Source organism: Chelonia mydas, chromosome 4 (genome assembly GCF_015237465.2).
Source record: "Chelonia mydas isolate rCheMyd1 chromosome 4, rCheMyd1.pri.v2, whole genome shotgun sequence".
NCBI classification, from domain to species: domain Eukaryota; kingdom Metazoa; phylum Chordata; order Testudines; family Cheloniidae; genus Chelonia; species Chelonia mydas.
The window spans coordinates 54,625,991-54,650,393 of record NC_057852.1 but is presented as its reverse complement, the minus strand read 5'-3'; the positions used below and the strand labels follow the sequence as shown (position 1 = coordinate 54,650,393).

At 40.5% G+C, this 24,403-nt stretch overlaps 1 long non-coding RNA gene across 1 annotated transcript in view; it reads right to left on the bottom strand.

The window, feature by feature from the left end:
• Positions 1-23,424, bottom strand: part of LOC119566101 — a 131,585-nt gene extending 108,161 nt beyond the window's left edge. The window contains exons 1-3 of the long non-coding RNA XR_005225141.2: positions 23,285-23,424; positions 19,433-19,480; positions 18,671-18,740 (exon numbers count right to left, since the gene is read on the bottom strand). This is a non-coding gene — a long non-coding RNA (uncharacterized LOC119566101). The remainder of the gene's footprint in view (positions 1-18,670; positions 18,741-19,432; positions 19,481-23,284) is intronic.
• Positions 23,425-24,403: the final 979 nt, after the last annotated feature.

Sequence of the window (24,403 nt, the reverse complement as noted above, 5' to 3'; positions counted from 1 at the left end):
TCAGTTATGAAAGTAAAAAGATTGCTTGAGCCCCAGCATCTTTCATTACAAATTAAGCACTGACACCATATAATTGTCTGAGAGGTCATTCCCATCACCATCCCTTCTCCATGAAGAGTCTTTCCACAGGGCTTTTTCTTTGTCAGAACCAAGTTTCTGCTTCACTGATCATTTCTAGATCAGCCTATTGAGTAAAAAAACCTCTTCATGAAAGGAGGTCTCTTATTCTTAACAACGGTCTTAAAGCATAGTGTGTTCTAAGCAGACCCATCTTATACTGTATTTCTGAAAATCACTTCTTCAGTTTTACGGACACAGGCCTTGTAAAATTTTACCACAGCTCCAATATTTCTGTGATATAATCAACCACTTTGAATAAAAAAAAATAATAATAGACTTTGCTCTTTAACAGCTGGAAATGCCTTGATAGAAGAATCTGATTCCTGGCACATATTAAGATTTACATGGACACTGATCCTACAGTGAAATGCATCTGGATATACTGTTGCATCTGCACAGGATGCCATTGCAGTAACTGGAGGATCAAAACCTTTTTCAGCTACTCCTAAATGTGTATGTCATATCTGTATATCACCATGAACATTTCTGTTCACAGAACCAAAATGAAACTGACAGGCACTTAAAATTAGATCTTTGTTAAACTGTTAAATCTCATTGTGTGAAATAATATCCTTGTTTGTTTATACACAGCCGTTAAAGGTTTTTAGTGTGTCACTTCAGCTAACCTGCAGATGGAAGGAAGTGGTTAGATGAGGATTACAGAAAAGCCTAAAGAAAAGGAGGACTTGTGGCACCTTAGAGACTAACAAATTTATTTGAGCATAAGCTTTCGTGAGCTAAAAGCCTAACTAATTCTCTGAGTGGAAATCTCATAAAAAGTTTCCTTTTCTTTGTCTCTAGCTGTTCTTCTGGTCAATCAACCACAGACATGACTGACAACTTTTAGTGGCTGACAAATATCACACTTCTGATGTACCGCCATGAAATCACAAATACATACTCAAACCACAGGTAAATAAATATGCAACCAGCTGCTTATGGGTATATCGGATACACAATCTCTCAGGGGAGAGGTGGAAATCCAGATAGCTGCTGTACCCCTCTTTTTTGTGACTTAAGGAGGTGACATCTACTAGAAGTCAGGATGCTAGTCCATTTACAAGGATGTGACACATGAGATCAGGAAAATAGCTGTGACCGGCACGCAACAGACCCTATCCTGTGTGTGTATGAACAGAACACACATACGCAATTGTTTATGTAACAACATTTCAGCAGGACAATTTCATTAAAAATTAAAACTACTATACGTATCACCTTTTAGGTGCTGTTCACACTTTCATGCTTTTTTTTTTTTAATATATCTTGCTGGTTTACTTTCCTCAGTCTTAAATTAAAGTGTCTTGCCCTCTATTTGTTCTATCCACCCTTTCCCCTATAGTCCCCTCACTACCAAATGTTCCTTTTATTTCCCCTCTCCCGCCCAACAAGTTGCTTTCAGACAAGTAGTATAGTGGCAGCGTGAGGAGTGTGGGAAACTGTACCTTTGAGGAGGCTCTGGTGAGAGCTAGTTGAAATTGATTGTTATGCAAAGGGTCACATCATGCCATGCTGCTCAGTTAGAACTCAGACCCTGAATGAAGCAGATCGTTGTCAGACTCCTTTGCTCCAAGTGATCAGTGAACACCACCAGGAGGACAGAAGATGGAGGGAGATTAAGTAGGGTAACCCCCAGTGGGTGAAGATAGTGATGTTGTGGGAGGGAGAAATCCAAGTGAAAGGTTAGGTGGGGGAGACTCAAATGAGGTGGAGGCAGATAAACAGCTGCAGTAAAAACCGCTCCCTCCCTCAATGACATTAGAGCACAAGGTCCTTGTGCCTGCTTCACCTCTGTCTGCTGCAGGTGAGTCATAGGAGTAGAGAGTTTCCCTGTCTAGTGAGGGCAAAGGCAGCCAAGTGGGCTGACAGGTACTTTCAGCCTGAGCAGCAGGCTAAGACAGGGAGCAGCCATTCTTAGCTGAGCAAGGATGGATGAAGACTCATAAAAGAATGAAGGAAGAAGGCCTTCCTTTCTTCAGCTTTCTGGTACCTTCCTTTCTCTGTTCCCGCAGCTCTGCGTAGTTTATTCCTGAGCCTACAATTCGGGGGGGGGGGGGGGGGGAAATAGGGGGGGAAATAGACATCCCATTTGCCATGTCAGCCACTTTTATCATATTTTATGTCAAAGTTGATGTGGAACCCCAATGAACTGACCCTATGTGTATGTGAATAAAAAATGTGTGTTTAAAAAAACATGATGTACAGAGACTTCCTTACAGCTGAAGACCTTAATTCTACAAGTCCTCATGCAGTATACAGCAGGAAGTGCAAGGTTTTTGCGCTTCCACCCAAGTGTGTGCTGAAGCTACATTTGGGCACAAATGTGGTTAATCACTCAGCATAGTTATGCACGCTGAGTTGAGGCAAGTGTCAAGCCCATTTGTGCCTGCTCTAGACTGAACTTGCTTTGCTTTAAGAACTAGTAAACTCTTCAATTTTGCTGCTCCAGACCAAAGAGCAGTGTCTCAGCAGCATCTCTTACCAGCTGTACCATTCACCTGCAACTAGCAGCCATGGTTTCCAGCACAACCCCTGCCTCCTGAGCCAACTAGCTGCAGCCAGAATGAACCAGTCAGACCAAGGTTAATGTGGTTTTCTACCCACAGAGGGCATGTGAAGAGATAGGAGTGTCTGCCAGCACTGACGAGGAAACATGTCCACTGCAGTCTCTGGTGGCATAGCATCCTGTTCTCTGACCACTCTGGGGTAACAATAAAAACTAATAATAAATAGGAGGTGAAAACTATCATTATTCCCATTTTACAGATGGGGAAACTGAGGCTTGGGGTGGTAAAGTGACTTACCCAAATCACCAGCAAAGCTAGACCTAGAACGTAGGTCTCCTGAGTACTAGTCCAGTGCTACAGCCACTTAGGCTACCTTGCCTCCTATATGCCTCTTTTCTTCTCTGTCTCAGAGTGACTCAAGCGAGAACCCAGGGACTTGCACACAAAAAAAGCAGATGCCTAAATTACCTGAGCAGTTACAGGACAAAAGCTTGGATATTTGCAGATCCAAATAGCCAGTTAGGTATCTTAGCATTCAGCTATTTGTGAAAATACCTAATTTGAACAAATGCCCCTCAGTTTCCAATATTTTCAGTCTGTCAGTGTCTTTTCAGAGTTTTACCATCAGATGTCAGCTTTTGCTTTAGAATAAGTTATCAGCAATGGATATTTTCAGTGTTGTCCTAGGCAGCTACTGTATTTTGGGATTTTTCCTATTTTGCTTTAGGCAGCCATTGTAAATATAACCATCTATTCCTAAAGTTCACAGTTGCCAGTGTTTTGCCTGCTAAAATGTCAAGCTCCTAATATGTGACCAGTTTCTATTATTCCATAATAGAATAATAATCAGACTATTAGTAAGGCAAATTGTAGGTTGCCAGCTTTATTGTCCTCAGAACTTATTTTGAAATATCAAATTGGATTTCCATGGGTTGAAGCAGAACTTCTTTTTAAAAGAGTGATGGTGAGTATTTCACAAGGAAAGGTACTAAAAAGTTTTCCACTTGTATTAAATCAGGGACTGTCCTTGGTAGCTTTGCCCATGTTTTCTAACCATTGCAAAATAATGATTAAAACCTGACTTAGAAAGCTGCTTAGCACTGATGTGCTACTCATATATTCATCAGTGGCTCCCATAAAAAACACTCCCCACCTAGCCTGTGATACACACCATGAAGGTTGCAGAGTGTAGGGTCAGGCAGCAGCCAGGACCTAGAGAACCCAAGAAAAGAGACTGAAATAGGGACCCTCCATGCATCTATTGCCTTAGCTGTCCCATAGTGTTGTGGCCACCTGCATCTATTGTAGGGATCCATCTCATCGTCTCTGGTTTCTCTTCAAGTCTTACCTAATATCTTGCTCTTTTTTTCTTTCTCTTCTGGATTTTCTGCACTATTATTATATAATCTTATATTTTTTCTTCTTAATAGCTTTCAGGTCTGCTTGTGTCACCCATGCCTGCTTGGTGTGGTGCTCTGTTCCCCCTTAGTGGCAGCTAAACCAGCTAGAGCTTGATAAGTCTGCTACTGCATTGTCTAAGCAAGATGTGTCTCCTACCTCAAGTAGAAGGCTCATGCAGTAAGCTCCCAAAGTCCAAGGGTTGATTCCCAGCTGCCGACAACCAGGGTTTGTTGGCGTTAGGCTTGTTCTCCATTATCTCTTTCCACCAAGGGCTCTCTATCCCCCACATTCATTTATTCTCTCCCACTACCACCTTCAGCCACCCATTCACTCACTCTCACATAGGGGAGACTGTGGTCTCCTGGCCAGAGCACTAGACTGGAACTCAAGAGACCACTGCCCTGCTGGGTGATCTTGGGCAAGTGACTGCATCTCACTATGCCTCAGTGTCCCCATCTGTAAAATGGGTATAATGATATTTACCTCCTTTGTAAAGTGCATTAAGTTCTAAAGATGAAAAGTGCTAATAAGCGCTAGGTATTATTATTATTTTTTTATCCTTTCCTTCTCATCTACCCCATACTCTCTCCTCCACTCCCTCCTATATACATTTGACTGCCTATGGGGGGGAAGGGCCAAATGAAGGAGCTGTCTGCATGGAGGAAGGGGTCCCAAAACTCTGAGGCTACTCTGGAGTGGGGGGAGCTTAGGTGGCGCTATCTCTCTTGGGGTGGGTAATTAGGCAGGAAAGGAAGAGGAAAAGGAGGTTGAGTCCCAGGGGATACCACCCTCATAAATGTCTCAGAGGGGGTGTGGGGCTGAAGATAAGGATACACAGTCATGGGGGTGGGAAGAGTCCCTGAAGAGGAGCTGCTGCAGCAGCAACTGAACTAACAAAGAGGCAGAAACATGAGCAACTCCTAAGGATGGCCAATGGGGACTGATGCTGTGCAATAGCTCAGCACAATAGTGCCCTGAGGAGAGGAAGCCAGCAGGCTAACTAAGCAGAGGAGCTTGGCAGTGCACTGACCTACTGCATGGGACAACTTCCCCAGCTGTCCTCCCGCTGCCAGTGCCCCAATAGGAGTGAAGGGGATTTTCCCATTTAAACAAAAATGCTAGCTTGTAACCACAACCAAGGAAAGAGGCAGCTTCACTCAAGCAAGCTGGTGTTAAATTGCCCTGTGCTGGAAATGTTGATATTCTTGAAAACTGTACTGAGTATAATAGTGCAGCTCAGTGTCCAACTTCTTTTATTAGAAGTGGGATTTACCATTCAAAAAAAACGAGGAGTCCTTGTGGCACCTTAGAGACTAACAAATTTATTTGGGCATAAGCTTTCGAGGGCTAAAACCACTTCATCAGTTGCATAGTGATCCATCCCCTGTCATCCAGCCCAACCATTTGGCAGTCCAAGGCTTAGGGACACCAAGGTCATGGAGTTACACCCCTTCCAGCCTAAGGCTTTGTCTACACTACACAGCTTTTAGCGACATGGCCATGTAGCTAAAAGTTGGGCAGTGTAAATGCTGTTTGTTGGCACTTTTGCTGACAAAATACTTCCACCCCCTACAAGCAGCTTTCACGTTGTCGACAGGAGAGCTCCTGCCGACAGCTCACTGTTTACCCTGCCACTTGCCGCGGCAAAACTTTTGTCTTTCGTGGGGGATGGGATTTAAGCACCTGTGAATGACACAAGTTTTGTCGCTCAATTGCCAGTGTAGACAAAGCCTAAGTATAAAAGGAGAAACATCAGATGGATACAGTCAGATGGAAGTACAAGGAAACAATAAGATAATATTGGTCAGTTGTATGGGCAGTAGTTTCAGCACACCAGCAGTGTACCCACTGTCAAGTTGTTTGCAGGCCTCACAGCAAAGGAGAGTTTTGAGGAGGGATTTGAAGGACAATAATGAGGTAGATTTTGGTGGAAGTGTACAAGGTGCTCTTCCCGAGCATGAGGGGTACCGTGGGAGAAATCACGGAGATGTTTGTTTGAAAATTTATACAAGTGAGTGATGGTAGCTGGCATCATAGGCTGATCAGAGGAGGGAGGTGACCTTTCAGTACTGAATGAGAGGTGATGTGGGGATAGGCCATGGGGAGCCTTGAAACTGAAGACATGTAGCTTATGTTTGATGGGATAGAAAAGAGGGAGCCAGTGGGGGGATGCAAAGAAAGGGGTGACATGGTCAAAGCAATGATGAATGGATACAACTGGAGCAAGATGGTATTTGTCAAGGCCAGAGAAAAGGATGTTGCAGTAATTGAGATACAAGATGACCAGAGCCTGGATGAGAGTTTAGCTGAGTGTGGTTGGATAGGAAAGGTTGTATTTTGGAGGATGTTGTGCAGAAAGAATCTGCAAGACGTAAATGTAGCTTGGATGCTAGGACCTACAGAGAGGTCTAAGTTGAATATGATGCCCAGGATGATGTTTTTGTCCACAGTGTTCAAGAAAAGAGATAGCAGGGAGGGCTTGAGGGGAAAGGGGGAGAAGTTAAGAGTTCTGAACTTGAGCGGAAGACTAGACCACCGAAAGAAGACGTTTAAACATGATCAGGAAAATATTTAAATCCTAATACTTCAGAATATACCATACCTTGCTGTCATTGTGGCATTCCTCAGTGGTGATGACACAAAGAGAGTTACTGCAGTTAATCTTGTGTGATTGCAGTCACTCCATATACTTATTGTCATCTTCATATTTCTGATGCCATTGTTGTTGTTGTTTTTAATTGGTTGCACTGAAAGATGCCAGTCAGGGGCGTGTGCTCTTAAATTTAAAACTGGCTTCCCCTGCCAGGAATTCAAAGGAAGAATGAAACTGGTTTAAATAAGGGTTCGCAGCTTCAGGGTCAATTGACACCATACTGTGAAACCTGTAGTTGCCGATCCTCAAGGACAGATTGAAAGGTTGGCATGACATTTCTTGCTCAAGCTCCAGTACCCATTTGGTGTAGAATATAGCATGAGCTGGTGTATATTGACTGAGAATGCTGTGGTGATCACTTGAGACCCCTGGGGAATCAGGATTTCTCTGCTCTTATCTTATCACAGCTTTGGCTAGGGCACAACACAACTTTTCCCTCCTCCTCCTATTTAACAGGGAATTTCCACTTACTATTCCCCAACTCACTCTACAAATGCGCGCGCATGTGCACGCGCACGCACATGCGCGCACACACCTGCTCTGAACAGGATATCTGTTGCACCTCTCACAACTTCTCCTGGCTACTGCAGCACAGGAATCTGGGGCAGATGGGGGAGGAGGAGCTTTGCACTGAATCTTGGGCTTTGAATCCATGCTGGCCACAGAGTTGCTTCAACTGAGACAGCCCATTTTGTGTGCGTAGTAAAAGGACTGTCATAACTGATAATTAGAATTAAACTTGAGGCTGCATTTTCAATCCTACATGACCTCTAAAATTTCCAGCACAAACTCCCTTTAATGGATTAAAATTTAGACCTCTAGAATTTTAGAGGTGTGGTGGGAGGGGATCATTTTTGTTTTGTTTTGAAGTGTCTTCTCATTGCTAAAAGTTCCCAAATGCACTTTTGCTGCTGCTGGTCAATGTTGTTTTAGAGTGAGGCAAAAAGTCAGTTGGATTTTATCTGCCAACTGCCATAAAAAGAATGACCAGAAAAAATATGGGCTTATCCACTCTGCCGTAGACACGTCTACACAACTTCTTTCTTCAGTAACTTAATTTCTCTCTTTCTTTCCTAACAAAAGCAAAGATATGTAGGAATCTAGTTAACCTGTAATAATCTAATCTAGACAGGAAACATCATGAGGGCCATGCTAAACTGAGGACCATGACTGTTAAAATAGGGCTGCGTATTTCTCAGCAGTAGTGTTCCAAGAAAAAAAAAAGTGCCATTCATTCTTTAATAGTCCGTGTGTGTGTGTGCGTACGTGTGTGTGTGAGATAGATACATACATACATAATTTAAAGCAAAGGCTTAAGTAGATACATGAGTCTTGTGCTGGCTCTCTGCATTGGGGTAAATTGCACCTTTGATGTCTTGCTGTATCAGTAGTCTGCTGCATAAAGTAGAATGCATTCTTCTAAAGAGAACTTTAACAACACTAACACCTGGTTGTTTACATTTGGAAAGTGTTATTTTAGAAGAGGGTCTGATTTATTTGAGCAGCGTAAATATGGGACTGCATAGAATGGAACCTCTTCTTGTAGGTTCAGCTGTGGCATCTTTTTTTCTGGAGAGTGGGTGCTCAGCACTTCCTGTAAATCGGGCCTCTTCAAAGTGTCTCAAATTGAGCCCCCAAAAACTGAAGCAAGAAAAATCACAAGTCAGTTTTGAAAATCTTGGCCTAGGTGCCTGTACTGTAGGTAGTAAGAGTTTGGATCAGAGAAGGTGATTAAATGGACATTAAGTAAAGGAAAAGACACTTTCAGCCCAGGATAAGTGTATACAGGGTATTTCTCCATCTTTAAAAGGTAAAATGGTGGTTGATGATGTTTTCATATATGTTGAACAGATACTAAGTATTTTGAAATGGTAATAGTGACCATAATATAATTAAATTTAACATCCCTGTGGCAGGGAAAACACCACAGCAGCCCAGCATGGTAGCATTTAATTTCAGAAAGGGGAACTATACAAAATGACAGGTTTCAGAGTAACAGCCGTGTTAGTCTGTATTCGTAAAAAGAAAAGGAGTACTTGTGGCACCTTAGAGACTAACCAGTTTATTTGAGCATGAGCTTTCGTGAGCTACAGCTCACTTCATCGGATGCATAGCATATCGTGGAAACTGCAGAAGACATTATATACACACAGAGACCATGAAACAAAACTTCCTCCCACCTCACTCCCCCGCTGGCAACAGCTTATCTAAAGTGATCCTCAAGTAGAGCCATTTCCAGCACAAATCCAGGTTTTCTCACCCTCCCCCCCCCCCCCCACACACACACATACAAATTCACTCTCTTGCTGGCAACAGCCCATCCCCCTTTGAAACCCCTCTTTATAATGCGCATGATAATCAAGGTGGGTCACCTCCAGCACTAATCCAGGTTTTCTCACCCCCCCCCCCCACACCCCCCCCTTTTCCAAAAACTACACACACAAACTCATTCTCCTGCTGGCAACAGCTCATCTTACAATGTGCACAGCAATAATCCAAGTTTAACCAGAGCGTCTTGGGGGGGGTTTTGCAGGAAAAAAAACAAGGGGAGACAGGCTACCTTGCATAATGACTTAGCCACTCCCAGTCTCTATTCAAGCCCAAATTAATAGTATCCAATTTGCAAATGAATTCCAATTCAGCAGTTTCTCGCTGGAGTCTGGATTTGAACTTCAAGTTTCTCCAGCGAGAAACTGCTGAATTGGAATTCATTTGCAAATTGGATACTATTAATTTGGGCTTGAATAGAGACTGGGAGTGGCTAAGTCATTATGCAAGGTAGCCTGTCTCCCCTTGTTTTTTTTTCCTGCAAAACGCCCCCCCAAGACGCTCTGGTTAAACTTGGATTATTGCTGTGCACATTGTAAGATGAGCTGTTGCCAGCAGGAGAATGAGTTTGTGTGTGTAGTTTTTGGAAAAGGGGGGGGTGTGGGGGGGGGTGAGAAAACCTGGATTAGTGCTGGAGGTGACCCACCTTGATTATCATGCGCATTATAAAGAGGGGTTTCAAAGGGGGATGGGCTGTTGCCAGCAGGAGAGTGAATTTGTATGTGTGGGGGGGGGGGGGGGAAGGGTGAGAAAACCTGGATTTGTGCTGGAAATGGCTCTACTTGAGGATCACTTTAGATAAGCTGTTGCCAGCGGGGGAGTGAGGTGGGAGGAAGTTTTGTTTCATGGTCTCTGTGTGTATATAATGTCTTCTGCAGTTTCCACGATATGCTATGCATCCGATGAAGTGAGCTGTAGCTCACGAAAGCTCATGCTCAAATAAACTGGTTAGTCTCTAAGGTGCCACAAGTACTCCTTTTCTTTATACAAAATGAGGAAGTTAGTTAAACAGAAATTAAAAGGTATAGTGCCAAAAGTGAAATCCCTGCAAACTGCATGGAAACTTTTTAAAGACACCATAATAGAGGCTCAACTTAAATGTATACCCCAAATTAAAAAACATAGTAAGAGAACCAAAAAAGTGCCACAGTGGCTAAACAACAAAGTAAAAGAAGCAGTGGGAGGCAAAAAGGCATCCTTTAAAAAGTGGAAGTGAGGAAAATAGAAAGGAGCACAAACTCTGGCAAATGAAGTGTAAAAATATAATTAGAAAGGCCAAAAAAGAATTTGAAGAACAGCTAGCCAAAGATTCAAAAAGTAATAGCAAAAAAAATTGTTAGACGCTCAGAAGCAGGAAGCCTGCTAAACAACCAGTGGGGCCACTGGACAATTGAGATGAAAAGGAGCATTCAAGGACGATAAGGCCATTGCAGAGAAACTAAATGAATTCTTTGCATCAGTCTTCATGGCTGAGGATGTGAAGGAGAGTCCCAAACCTGAGCCATTCTTTTTAGATGGTAAATCTGAGGAACTGTCTCAGATAAAGGTGTCATTAGAGGAGGTTTTGGAACAAATTGATAAATTAAACAGTAATAAGTCACCAGGACCAAATGGTATTTACACAAGAATTCTGAAGGAACTCAAATGTGAAATTTCAGAACTACTAACTGTGGTTTGTAACCTATCATTTAAATCAGCTTCTGTACCAAATGATTGGAGGACAGCTAATGTGATGCCAATTTTTTAAAAGGGCTTCAGATGTGATCCTGGCAATTACAGGCCAGTAAGCCTGACTTCACTACCGGGCAAACTGATTGAAACTATAGTAAACAACAGAATTGTCAGACATATAGATTAACATAATTTGTTGGGGAAGAGTCAGACACTCCCACAAGATGTCTAAAAAAACAAAAACAGACACTCCCACAAGATGTCTAACATTTTCTGCTTCTAGTCAGACCATAAATAACATGAGATTTTCTTGGGGTATTTTGGCAATTCAGTTTCTGGTTCTAGTGGACAATTATTTTTGTTCAGAACAATTATATTCTCTGTCTTAGTTTGCTCATACCTAGTTCAGATGCAATTGGGTTTTTTTTAATTATTTGATCACTGCTACAGTTTAGAGACAAGAACTAACACCTTCGTAAGAGTTCAGAATTCAGACTGAATTGTACAGCTTGGGCTCCACCTTACCACAAAACATGGTTATTTTTAGGTAGTTTCTTGGTACATAGAAAACTTGGTTAACACATTGTCTAGCTAACACATTTCTAACTTTCTTTTAGCATCTGAAGAACTGTGCCAAATATTAAGTCCTGCTAGCTATCAAAATGGTGCCTGCTATTAAATTCAAATAGCTTCCAGATTAAGAATATAAAATTGGCCATACTGGGTCAGACCAATGGTCCATCAAGCAGAATATTCTGCCTTCTGATAGTGGCCAGTGCAGATACTTCAGAGTGAATGAAGAGAACAGAACAATTATTGAGTGATCATTTCCCTGTCCACCAGTCCCAGCTTTTGGCAGTGGGATATTAAGGGACAACCAGAGCATGGGATTGCTGACCATCTTGACTAAAATCCATTGACATACTCTATCATCTGTGAACTTATGTAATTCTTTTTTTAACCAAGTTATATTTTTGGTTTTCACAAACATGTTCCACAGGTTGACCGTGTATTGTGTGAATAAATACTTTCTTATGTTTTGTATTAAATCTGCCTGTTAATTTCATTGGGTGACCTCTGGTTCTAGTGTTATGTGAAGGGGTAAGTAATGCATCTCTATTCATTTTTCTCCACACCATTCCTGATTTTATAGACCTCTATCATATCCTCCCTTTAGTAATCTCTTTTCTAAATTGAACCGTCCCAGCCTTCTTAATCTCTCCTCAGAAGGATGCTGTTCCATGCCCCTAATCATTTTTCTTGCCTTTCTCCATACCTGTTCCAATTCTAATATCTCTTTTGAGATGGGGCAACCAGAATCACATGCAGCATTCAAGATCTGGGCATACCATGTATTTATGTAGTCGCATTATGATACTTTCTGTCTTATTATCTATCCCTTTTGTAATGGTTCCTAACAGTCTGTTAGCTTTTTTTGACTGGCACTGCACATTGAGCAGAACTACCCACAATAACACCACTCAAGAAAGATTTTGGAAACAGCTAATTTAGACTGCAGCATTTTGAATATATAGTTGGGATCATTTTTTCCAATGTGAGTTACTTTGCACTTATCAACACGAAATTGTATCTGTCATTTTGTTGCCTAGTCACCCAGCTTAGTGAGATCCCTTTTTAATCCTTCACTGTCAGCTTTGGACTTAATTATTTAATAATTTTATATCATCTGAAAACTTTGTCACCTCACTGTTTGCCCATTTTTCAGATTGTTTATGAATATGCAGAACAGCACAGATCCCAATACATATCCTTGGGGGACCCTGATAATTTTCCACTTTCCACTGTGAAAACTGACCATTCATTCCTACCTTTTGTTTCCTATCTTTTAACCAGTTACTGATCATTGAGAGGACCTTCCCTCTTATCCCAGGACTGCTTACTTTGCTTAAGAGACTTTGGTGAAGGACCTTGTCAAAGGCTTTCTGAAAGTCCAAGTACACTATATCAATTGGATCACCCTTGTCCACATGCTTGTTGACACACTCATAGAATTATAATAGATTGTTGAGGCATGACTTCCCGTTACAAAAGCTGTGTTGCCTCTTCGCCAACATATCATGGTCATCTATGTGACTGATAATTCTGTTCTTTACTATAGTTTCAACCAATTTGCCTGGTAATGAAGTTAGACTTACCAGCCTGTAGTTGCCAGGATCACCTCTGGGCTTTTTTTTAAAAATTGGTGTTAAGTTAGCTATCCTCCAGTCATCTGGTACAGAGGCTGATTTAAGTGACAGATATGAAATTGCAGAACTAACAACTGTGATATGTCACCTGAGTTCCTTCAGAACTCTTGGGTGAATCCCATCTGGTCGTGGTGACCTATTACTATTTATGAATTTGTTCCAAGGCCTCCTATATTGGTACCTCAGTCTGGGTCAGTTCCTCAGATTTGTCACGTAAAAAGAATGACTCAGATGCGGGAATCTTCACTATATCCTCTGCAGTGAAGACCAATTCAAAGAATTAATTTAGCTTCTATACAACAGCCTTGTCTTCTCTAAGTGCCCTTTTAGCACCTTGATCATCCGGTGGCCCCACTGATTGTTTGGCAGGCTTCCTGCCTCTGATGTACATCAAAAAATAACGACCATGTACTTATGAACCACAACTGATGTTTTATCAATCAGAACTCCTTCTTTGTGTGCTAAGGGGTAAACCCATCCTCCCCAGCAGACAGAGGATTCACTGGCAGCAGAATCAGTGTGATTTAACTGCTTCAAAGTGGACGGGGTGCACAATGGCTACACTGGGAATCCTACACATGATACCTATGCAACCACTTAATGGGGAAAATTGTGAAGAGGCACGTGGACAGTTCTGGAGGCTCTATACATATCCTCTCACCCTGCTCCCCTCACCAGAGGTGACTATAAAAAGGCCTTGAGAGGCTTCTCCAGTATCCAATCTCCAGTATGGTAAGATTGCTCTCCTTGGCATCCTCATTCCCCACTCATGATGATTAAGAAGTATTTATTTTATGGTAGCACACATATCCCTATTGTGCTGAGTGCTGTACATATAAGCCTAGATATTATGGAAAATGTTGGATATTTGTGATGACAGTGCCAAGCACTGGAACTTACTGTTTTGGGCAGACTTGTGATTCCTCTAAAACCGCATTTAAAAAAAAAGTTAGGTTAGAATCATAGAACCATAGGGTTAGAAGGGACTGCAAGGGTCATTTAGTCTAACCATTACCAAGATGCAAGACTTGTTGTATATAAACCATTCAAGACAATGCCTATCCAGCCTCTTTTTGAAAACCTCCAGCGAAGGAGCTTCCATTACTTCCCTAGGCAGTCTGGTCCATTGTCGTACTGTTCTTACAGTTAGGAAGTTTTTCCTGCGATTTAATCTAAATCTGCTATGCTATCGTTTGAACCCATTGGCTCTTGTCCTGCCCTCTGTGGCAAGAGACAACAATTTTTCTCCATCTTATTTTATGGCATCTTATCAAGTATTTGAAAATTGCTATTATGTCCTTCCCCCCCCCCACCTTAATCTCTTCTTTCCGAACTAAAATACCTAGTTCCTTTAGCCTTTGCTCATATGGCTTGTGTTCCATCCCTTTGATCATCTTTGTCACTCACCTCTGGATCCTTTCCAGTTTCCCTACAAGCTTTCTATACAACAGTGACCAAAACTGGATACAGCAGTCCAATTGAGGCCTAATCTGTCCCAAGTAGAGCAGTACTATCACCTCCCATGACTTACATGCTTTGCCTCTGTTAATGCAACCCAAAACTGCATTTGCTTTTTTTGCAATAACATGTGCATCATACTTTAGAAAGCTCTTGGGAGCAATCTAAGGCCAAAGGAAATATCCACAGCTGCCAAAAAATGCTGTCACTGAAGTCAGTGGAACTAGAATGATTTACAGTAGGTACGGATCTAATACAAATGTGAACAATTCCTTCCCTTTTATTTATTTTTTGATTTTAAGTGTGGCTCTTGGTGTGAACTGGCTAATGCATTTGTGACTGGGATCCCGGCGGGGAGCCTGCTGAGGTCACTCAATTAGGGTGAACTGCAAGGAATGGGGCAGACAAACCCCAAAGTTGGTGGTTATTCCAATACGTAAATTTACCAAGCCAGCATAAACCAGCTCTTTATTACCTTTATCACTGGTTGTCCAGAAACCAACAACACCATTCCCATAAAGTAACCCAGCCTCTGGCCTTCATCCAGGTATCCAAGTCAAATATGATGAAGATTTCTGAAAATCTTATTTCATCATATAAAAGAAAAGGTTCTACCAATCCCAAAGGATCGGACACATTACCTCCCAGGTTATTCCAGCTCTTACCCAAATACATGCATATAGCTAATTTTTATTAACTAAACTAAAATTTATTTTAAAAAATAGAGCATGGTTAAAAGATCAATATACATACAGATATGAGTTCAATTCTCGAGGTTTAGAGTCATAGCAGAGATGGTGAGCTTTGTAGTTGCAAAAAGTTCTTTTAGGTTATAGAAGTTAGTTCATTGGACTATGTCCAATATCACCTTTAGGGAATACCAGCATAACTGGGACCTTAATCTTGTGGCTCAAACTTCCCCTGATAAAGCTTAAGCAGATCTGAGATGAATACAGCAATATCCCATGTTTACAATTCATTTAAGTGCTAGGATGTTCTTTTGATCTTTGAATTAACAGAATACATCATAGATAGGGACTGTTGATTACATTGTTGACCACTACCCATATACAGAAATACAAACATTATCTCCCTATTTGCCTTTCAGGGTTGAATTTGAGTCATTTATTCTACAGGATGTTTAACCCTTTCTGGCCATGCATCACAGCACTTCAAACACTTCATCTTATGTCAAATATTCAATTTCTACTTACGTTAATTTCAAAACTTGCTGAGATCTTGTGAGGCTTAATTAACACCTGTAAATCACTTTGAGATCCTCAGGAGCACAAAGTATTAGAAAGTGCAAAGTATTTATTATGATGGTGATGAGGATTATTACTAATAAGACATTTCTATTATTCCTGGGATGGTGTGGACTCCCCCGGTAGCTAATTTAAAGAAAATCTTGGTTGATATTTACTCAAGAATCTGTATAGTCTACTGCTAACTTTCATAAGGCAAATTATGGGATCTAATCCTGTTATAAAGTGTTTGGAGTTTTAAAATAATTATTGTTTCTCATAGTGTGAGCAGAATTACCATCACTTGATTGTTTAGAAAACTAGAGGCTATCTGCTCCACAAAATTAAAACATATCAAAATATTCAAGTTAAAAAGATAGTCCATCTTTCTAGGGCTATGACAGTAAAAGAAGCAAGGTGAAAAAAGTTAGAAGCTGAAGTGGCTACAAGACACTAAATACAAGTAGGCCCTGATCCTGCAGTTGACTGCTTGTGAATCCACGCTAGCACCCACATAGAATTCCACTGACTTCAGCAGGCTCCAGCTCCATCCACCATGGGTGCACCACCTGGAGTCAGTTGGGAGATCAGTGCCTTAGTATTACTGAGTCTCCCTCCTCCTCTTCTCCCAGCTGTGACTTTCTAAATCCTAGGGTGAGGAAAGAGGCTCAAAGTAGCACTGATTTTTTATTTTTTTATTTATTTTTATTGTTTGCTTTGGCCACAGTAAGAGTTTCAGCTTGTATTTTGGACCAAATTTAAAGTGTTGGCTTTGATTCACAAGCCCTAAATGGCTTGGGGACCTTGGCACTTGATATTTCCTCATACCATAGGGCACAGGCATTCAAGCTGGACCATTTATACTTTGAGCGAGGGGGATGACAGTAGATCATTCTCAGTGAGGGGCCCTCAGTTCAAGATTAGGCTTTCCTCAAACCCAGGGAACAACTTCCTATGCAGGCTGTGGAGTTGGGCTTTTGACAGACATCAGATCTGTGAGTGGGAGGAGAATTTTTTTTCAGTGTGTGGTCTAATTTTATTTGGTTTTGTAATTTATCTCAGGGGCACCTAGAACACTGGATAGAATATTTTATTTTTTGCATAAAATCAAATAAAGTGGGTCGCTGTACTGATCCCTATCGCAACACAGTTTCCTAGAGCTGGTCAAAACATTTCAAAATATTTGACAAACAACAAGACAATTTTTTCATGAAAATCTTTGCAAAATATTTCCCCATTTTCAATCAGCTTTGGGGTTTATTTTTTATTAACATGGGTGTTTCGGTTTATGTTACATGTGTTTTGCAGAATAGGAGCAGCCAGAAACTGGTTCAATAAATAAATATTTTTCTCTATATGTGAGATTTCATCACTTATAAAATATATGTATGTGAATGTAGAAAATTGGGGAGAGGGAAGGAAAATGTGGATTTTGATATTTGATTTCCTGGAGCCCATTTATATTACTTTACTATATTCTGTTTAAAATAATTCATCTTCTAGTGAAAACGTTTCCTATGATCTAAATCAGTAACTTTATATATATATTTATAAATCAGTAAGTAATCAAGTAATATTTATAACTGTCTAGAGATGCTACAAGGCTAAATTGTGTGGCCTGTGTGCATGTTAATCCTGGATATGGTGGAAAATGACTAACGATATACAAATTTAAAAAAGATGATTGAAACCAAGAGCTGATGTGATCAATGCACTCGAAATAGATCTCAGTGGCTCAAGTGCTCATTGTCTAAACACATGCTCCTAAGGTTGGCAGCCCAGTGAAAATGATGTGTGGGAAATTGGTGCAACGTGCTGATTTATTATATGCTAATGGGGAAATCCAGATTGTTCAAATTAAATCCTAAATCAGAAACAAATCATCCAGCCTCCCCCACCCTATGCAGAGTCATGGAATCATTCAGTGGCCTCTTCTGTGACCTCAAAGCTGTAAAAGTTAAACAATGTTAGGGGTTGCTGTTGTGAAGGGCTTCTGGCCGCTGAAAGCGGTGCTGATTCTCCTACAGTTGGCTGTTAATTTAAAAGCCAACGGGAGGGATCACAGCAATTAGTTCTAACTGCATCAGGGTGAATAATGCTGGAGCCTCACTCTGTGCTTTTTCCCATTAGAAGCTGGATACCAGCAGTTCTTCTCATTTAAAAAAAAAAAATCTTACTGTCGACTTGAACCAAAAAAAAGAGAAGAGACTATGCAAGACTGGAGAGAATAAAATGGGAATAAATAAAATATTTAAAAGGAAAGAACAGGTCACTTGAAGGCATATCTTCGCTTTGTATTAGAATGCTCACTGCTACTTAACCATAAGCTGCCTCCCCATTGGCTTATCCCATGTTTATGCTGCAGTGACAGTATGTGTGTGACTCTCCTTTTCCCCTCCCCTATTTTGAGCCATGGAGAAGCATGAAAGGACCTCAATGTTTTGCTTAGGACTAAGTGAGGGCCTGGCAGTTTATACAGTAATAATCTTAGAAAATGTTTGGAATTGGTGCTTGAAGAATGAAAATAAAATAGAATTCATACCCCTCCAGATAGGAATTGCTCACTGAGAGAACTCTTATGCATAACATATGCAGAAATATTCTGTTCATACAACACACACCCCTCTATCCTAGTATGTTCTCCAGTGAATTATCTGAACTCCTATGTATCCAAATGTTTCTAATATCACTGAAACATCTTGGAGGAACGAGGTAGTACTGTGAGCCACTGAAGACAGCTCAAGTACTTCTCTAGTGTATTTCTTGAATTAGAATGATTTTCAGAAGTCCCCTTTAGTTTCTCTCAAAGATTAAGAAATGTGTAAAGTTTCCTTCGGTTCCATTTATTAGAGCACAGACCTGTCATTCTGAAATACACCAAGCCCTAGAGAGGGATTTGTTTCACTACCCACAATTATGCAAATATTTAGGATTTGTCTAAGTCATCTGAGGTGATATACATCTGATTCTACTTTGTGGTACTAAGTCACAAATGTCATTAGCATCATGGGAGCAGTGATAGGTAGACAAGTAGTTTACCAAAGAATTTTCTCTGAAAAAAGAGAAATAATGATCACTTACCTAAAGTTTATGATCAAAATTATTACAGCTTCTTTAAAGGTTCTGAATGAGGAAGGGAGAAGGTTGGAGCCTACAATCAATAAACCCAAACAGAGAAATAGATATATAACAGTCTTCTGTTCATAGTATTATGCACATGTGACAAAGGATCTGTTTTACAAAATACATTTATATATAGAAGTTTTAGCTGTGTAGTTACTACCCTGCACAGTCATTTTATTTATAGTTCCTTGCATTTTCTCACAATATACATGTGGCTTATTCATTGAATTAGTGTTATAAGGATACAATTTCCTTTTCAGAGTAGCAGCCGTGTTAGTCTGTATTCGCAAAAAGAAAAGGAGTACTTGTGGCACCTTAGAGACTAACAAATTTATTTGAGCATAAGCTTTCGTGAGCTATAGCTCACTTCATCGGATGCATTCAGTGGAAAATACAGTGGGGAGATTTATATACATGGAGAACATGAAACAATGGGTGTTACCAAGTTACTTGGTAATACCCATTGTTTCATGTTCTCTATGTATATAAACACTGTATTTTCCACTGAATGCATCCGATGAAGTGAGCTGTAGCTCACGAAAGCTTATGCTCAAATAAATTGGTTAGTCTCTAAGGTGCCACAAGTACTCAGTTTCCTTTTCATATCACATTACATACAAACAAACTTTATTTTAGCTGGAAGCCCTACCTCTTATCCTCCATGTATGCAATTATGCTGCATACATCCATAATCCAATATTCTTCTCAACCTCCGCTTACCTTTTTTAACACTATTCAGCATTCCAGTTTTTTCTGCCCTCCTTATCCCTGAAAAAGAAAAGCTTTGCTTTTATTCCCATTTTATCCTGATGGGGGAAGATAGTAACAGGTGGAGTGCCGAAAGGATCAGCAACATTAAACGGTCTTTTATTTAACTGTGCTATGTAAAATCACAAGGATGAGAAAATAATTCCCCAGGATGAGGAAATCAGAGGATAGCACAGATGTGGGGCAAAGGATAAGCAAATGAGTATTCTGGGATAAGATGAACAAATCCACAAAAGGTTTGGAGCCAGACTTCCAAATAGCTCCATGCTAGTTTTCAAGAGCTCAGGACCTGGGGTCAGGTTTTTCAGAGATCAGTGCTCAGTAGCTCCTGTTGTGCTGCTTCTGACCTGATTTTCAAAAGAGTTCTGCACCCACAGTGATGAGCTCTTGAAAATCCAGTCATTTATGCTAGTGCTTAAATGGGAGTTGAACTCTTCTGAAACACTAGCCCCAATTGTGGGGCTGAGCCCTTCTGAAAATTCTATCCCTAGCAATTCATTGTAATTAATTTTAGCAATAATGAGATTAAGCACCAAAAATAAGTAGATATGGTCCCAAAACCAAATCCCAGATCTGAACACCTCAAACTTGATAAAAGTTTGAGTCCACATCTGAGTTTTTCTCTCTGACTGGATCTCACAAAAACCCTGGATCTGAGCTTTGGGGAAAATCCAGATTTGTACCCAAACTTTGTCATTTAACCATGTCTTTAACATTAATCAGAGGGGCTAGTCTGATACTGAGGTCAGAAAATGACAGACCTGCAAAGAGCAACTGTGGATAACACAATGAATCCATATGTAGCATGTTTGGCAGCAAACACTCCAATGTGTCAATGCAAAGTAGAAAACTGTAAAACTTATTTTGCCACTTGATGGCACTTGGTGACAAGCAGATAGTTGGAGCATGTTATTGGGTGTGCCATTCTGTGCACCAGATTTCCAAAAGGACACCAAAGAAATTGGATCAATGCATATGTGCACTACCAGACTACATCAAGATTTAGCAGTACCAAATATTACAAGTGAAAGTTCGCTAGGGCCATATAGGGAAGCAAACTTTCTGAGGAGAAGAGTCTCATGCTGACTCATAAGCTCTTGAAAAGCATGGAATAAACTGCCAGTCAGCTGTTAGGACGGACAACAAAGACAAGACCGACGCCTTGACATCACTAGTCAATATTGCCTGGCAAGAAACCTATTGCCAGCAATGGAAAGACTGGAGACAAGTGCTGATGCCAGCAGGATTTAAGGAGAAGCCTAGCCTAGAAGCAATTCAGGCAGAATTTACACAAAGGTCAGTTGAAATAAGAAACAAGCTACCAGAACTGGCAATAGAAGCAAGTGATATAAATCAGTTCAAGAGGGATTTGCACAATTTATTATAAGGGAGGAGGAAATCTGGCAACATGGCTACTTACCCAGTAATAAATCATAGCTATAGAGATGGGGTGCAGATGAGGAAGAGAGGAGTTGTTTTTAGGGTTAGCAGAATAGTTCTTCATGGACCATTTGCTATTCTCCTGGCACTTAAAAGATCTAGCATAATCAGTAGAGTCATATCCATTACTCTGTTATTTCCTGTGGGACATATATCATCCCTCTGCTTCATGGTATATTTTGAGACAGAATTATACCACTCATTTGTCAACTCTAGACATGAAGTCTGAGCACATAGACTTTGAACAGTGTTTATTATTCTCTCTAGAGCAGCAAAAGCTCCTGGTGTGCATATATGGCAAGACTAAGTCTCGTGAACCTTTGAAGTAGTCAACATATTAGTTACTTGAGCTACATTTCGACAGCACTTAGTAGAAGTCTTGCTATAGCTAGTGTTCTTGGGAATCCTGATGCTAGAGATATTTCTGGTGTATTCCAATGTGCTTTTATGAACTTCACTAGATCTAGTATCTGGACCATACTCCCTCTGGCACCAACCTGCTTTGCCTCCTGAGGCTGCTAATGCCACTGGCACTTGCCCTCTTTCTCCTTGCACTTCCACTAATCTGACTAATAGGGGAGTGAATTTTTTAAATCTCTTTTTTTCCCCACGTTTTCTTTAAGAGAACAAGAATAAATCCTGTCCCAGCTTGTGCAGCAAGGGAAACTACAGATTTCACTGCTGCCTGGTAGGAACCCACAAGGAGAACCAGAGTACAAGACTAGTGAGCATGTTGTTGAATCTCTGAGCTCAGCAAAGTATGCCCACCCTGATGATATGAAATTCTTGATGCTGACCATGTTAGGCATGTGCCCAGCTGGCTGGGAGCTAGACAACCCCCTACGTCCTAACCTGCACACCAACAGACGACTTGCGCCTGGGATGATGGATTAGGACCTGTTCTCCTACAGCTCTCGAGAGCTATAGTGACACACCAGCCTGCTTTTCCTATAGGTTTGGGAAAGAGGCTTCTTGTGCCCTCATTTCCTTCTGCCTCTTTTCCTTGCACACCAGTATGGCAGAGAGCAAGATTTAGCCCATAGTGTTTTCAGGAGACGTGGTTAGAGCATTGGCCTGCTAAACCCAGGGTTGTGAGTTCAATCCTTGAGGGGGCCATTTAGGGAACTGGGGCAAAAATTGGCGATTGGTCCTGCTTTGAGCAGGGGGTTGGACTAGATGACCTCCTGAGGTCCCTTCCAGCCCTGATATTCTATGATTCTATGATCTTAGAAGCTTCATTTCCATTGGAAGATTTCACCTACATAAGGATGGAGTGGCGCTGTCTGGCTTGGATGTCTTAATGATGAGCTTTTTTAGAGGAAGGATGGTTTCCATGTTAGCTTTTCTTGGTGATGTGGACGCGTTCACTTGGAAATGAAATGTATGTTTAACATCAAGAGCACCCCAAGCCTTGAGATGTGTGGTCTTTTTAGTAGGTTGGTATAAATGGGAATAAATTCCATGTGGGCCATCTAACTTCCATTGGATGTTAATGAAACAACTTTCTCCTTCTCCCTATGAGGCTTTGCTAGGTTCTAAGCAGGTAGCTAGAAGGCTCTATCAGTACCATCCCCAAGTCATCCAGTCCACTTCAGTTATATTTTGTGACAGCCCCACTGCAAGTGAGTTTTCTGACACAAAAATCCATAGCATGTTTGTCTGTTTGCACTGGGCTAGATTCAGACATAGTGTGTGAGGCAGTTAAACTCACATAGGGCTCAATCCTGCAAGGTTGCTGAAAACTCTGGCTCTGATCCTGCAAAGCAGTCTGCTTAAAGATAAACAAGTGCTCAACTGCCTGGCAAGATCGAGCCTGGAGTGTTCAGTACCTTGCAGGATTGAGTCCTTAGCACCTCATCAAAAAATGAATGGAGTTAATGAAAAGACTCCTGTTGACTTCAGTGAGTTTTGGATTAGTTCTTTAAACATACTTATATCCACTCTTCTCATGTGAAAGTTGCTTTTACCCTATGGGGCCAGAAAAATGTACTTTTAATTTGCACCTTTTTCCAGTTCCTTAATAAGTAAGCTACATCAAACTTACATATGAAGAGAGTGTGTATAAATAGGTCTAAAGTGAACTAAAACACCTCACCTCTGAATTCAGTCCACACCACTACAAATTACTGTCCATTCATTATAGTCAGGCTGAAAGATATAACTATATAACTTATTTTGCTTTTTAGTTTTTGTTTTGTTATTTATATCCAAGAGCACACTCCAAACTAACAAGAAAGATGCAAACTATACACAGGGTTCACTTAATCCACCATGGAAATGCAGCCAGCTCTGTAGTGAAACAAAGAAGCTATTTAACAATGCACAATAACATTGCACAACAACAGAGATAGAAAAATACCTTACCCAGCTGAAGGGCTAAACGTAATTATAAAAGTAGCATTAGATGAGAATACCCAAGATGGAATGTGGCCAAGACAGAGAGGTTAATACACCTCTTCTTGAAGAAAGTGCCATGGAATTTTTAATAAAATTAAGTAGCCAGGACAGCAGTTTTTCTTGTCATTGGAAAGAAAGCACCTCCAATAGCACAGTGTCACTAACATGATGTGGCACAGTAGTTTGATACTGACTCAGAGGGAAGAGTGCCACCTACTTGCTGAATCATCAAGACCTTCCCAAAGCACCAGGATTTTTTCTCTTTTAATTTCAGTTGTTAATTTGGCCTGACTGTCTAATTTATGCACATTGATTAGACAGCTCAAAATTAATACGGCTACAGATTCTTTTCAGGCATAGCAATGTTTTGTCTTATCAGTGACAGAGTTCTCATCTCCATACACTGGATGAAAATGTACATACTTATCCCTGTAGCCTGCCCACTAAAATAAAGTTAATGTATCTAATTTTTAGTTATCTACAAATATACACTATATAGTATTCTCCTTTAATTCAGTGTTTTGAAACTTGGTTCACAGTTACCCATTGCATAAATAACATAACTTTGATGCCTTATCCTAAAAAGCTGGTCACTTCAAATGATGTTACTAGAGCTCTGTGGGAACTAGAATTTGTTTTGTGGGAAATTCTGCAGTTTTGAAACTTGATTAGTTTTGAATCGGAACAAAAACAACACTTTAAAATATCCTGAAAAATGAAATTTCATGTTTCTTTTTGCATCTATCAAAATGTTTTTGTTTTTTAGACTAATTTTGTATAATAGAAAATAAATTTCTAAACAAAGTTATTTCAAAATGAAAAATCAATGTTCCATTCCAAAAATGTCAAAAAGGAGTATTTTGACCTTATCAAAATGCTTTTCACTTTTTTCCGAAATGAAATTTGTCTTGTTTTTTGACAAAATAGCATTTTTGACATACATTCCATTGGAAAACATTCAACCAACTTTAGATGTTTGAGAAGCTAGAATTCTGACACTAATTAAAACAACAATTAAGTGATAACCATGCTGCCTTATGCTTTGATCCCTACCATTATTCCATCTAATTCTTATCTTCATACATT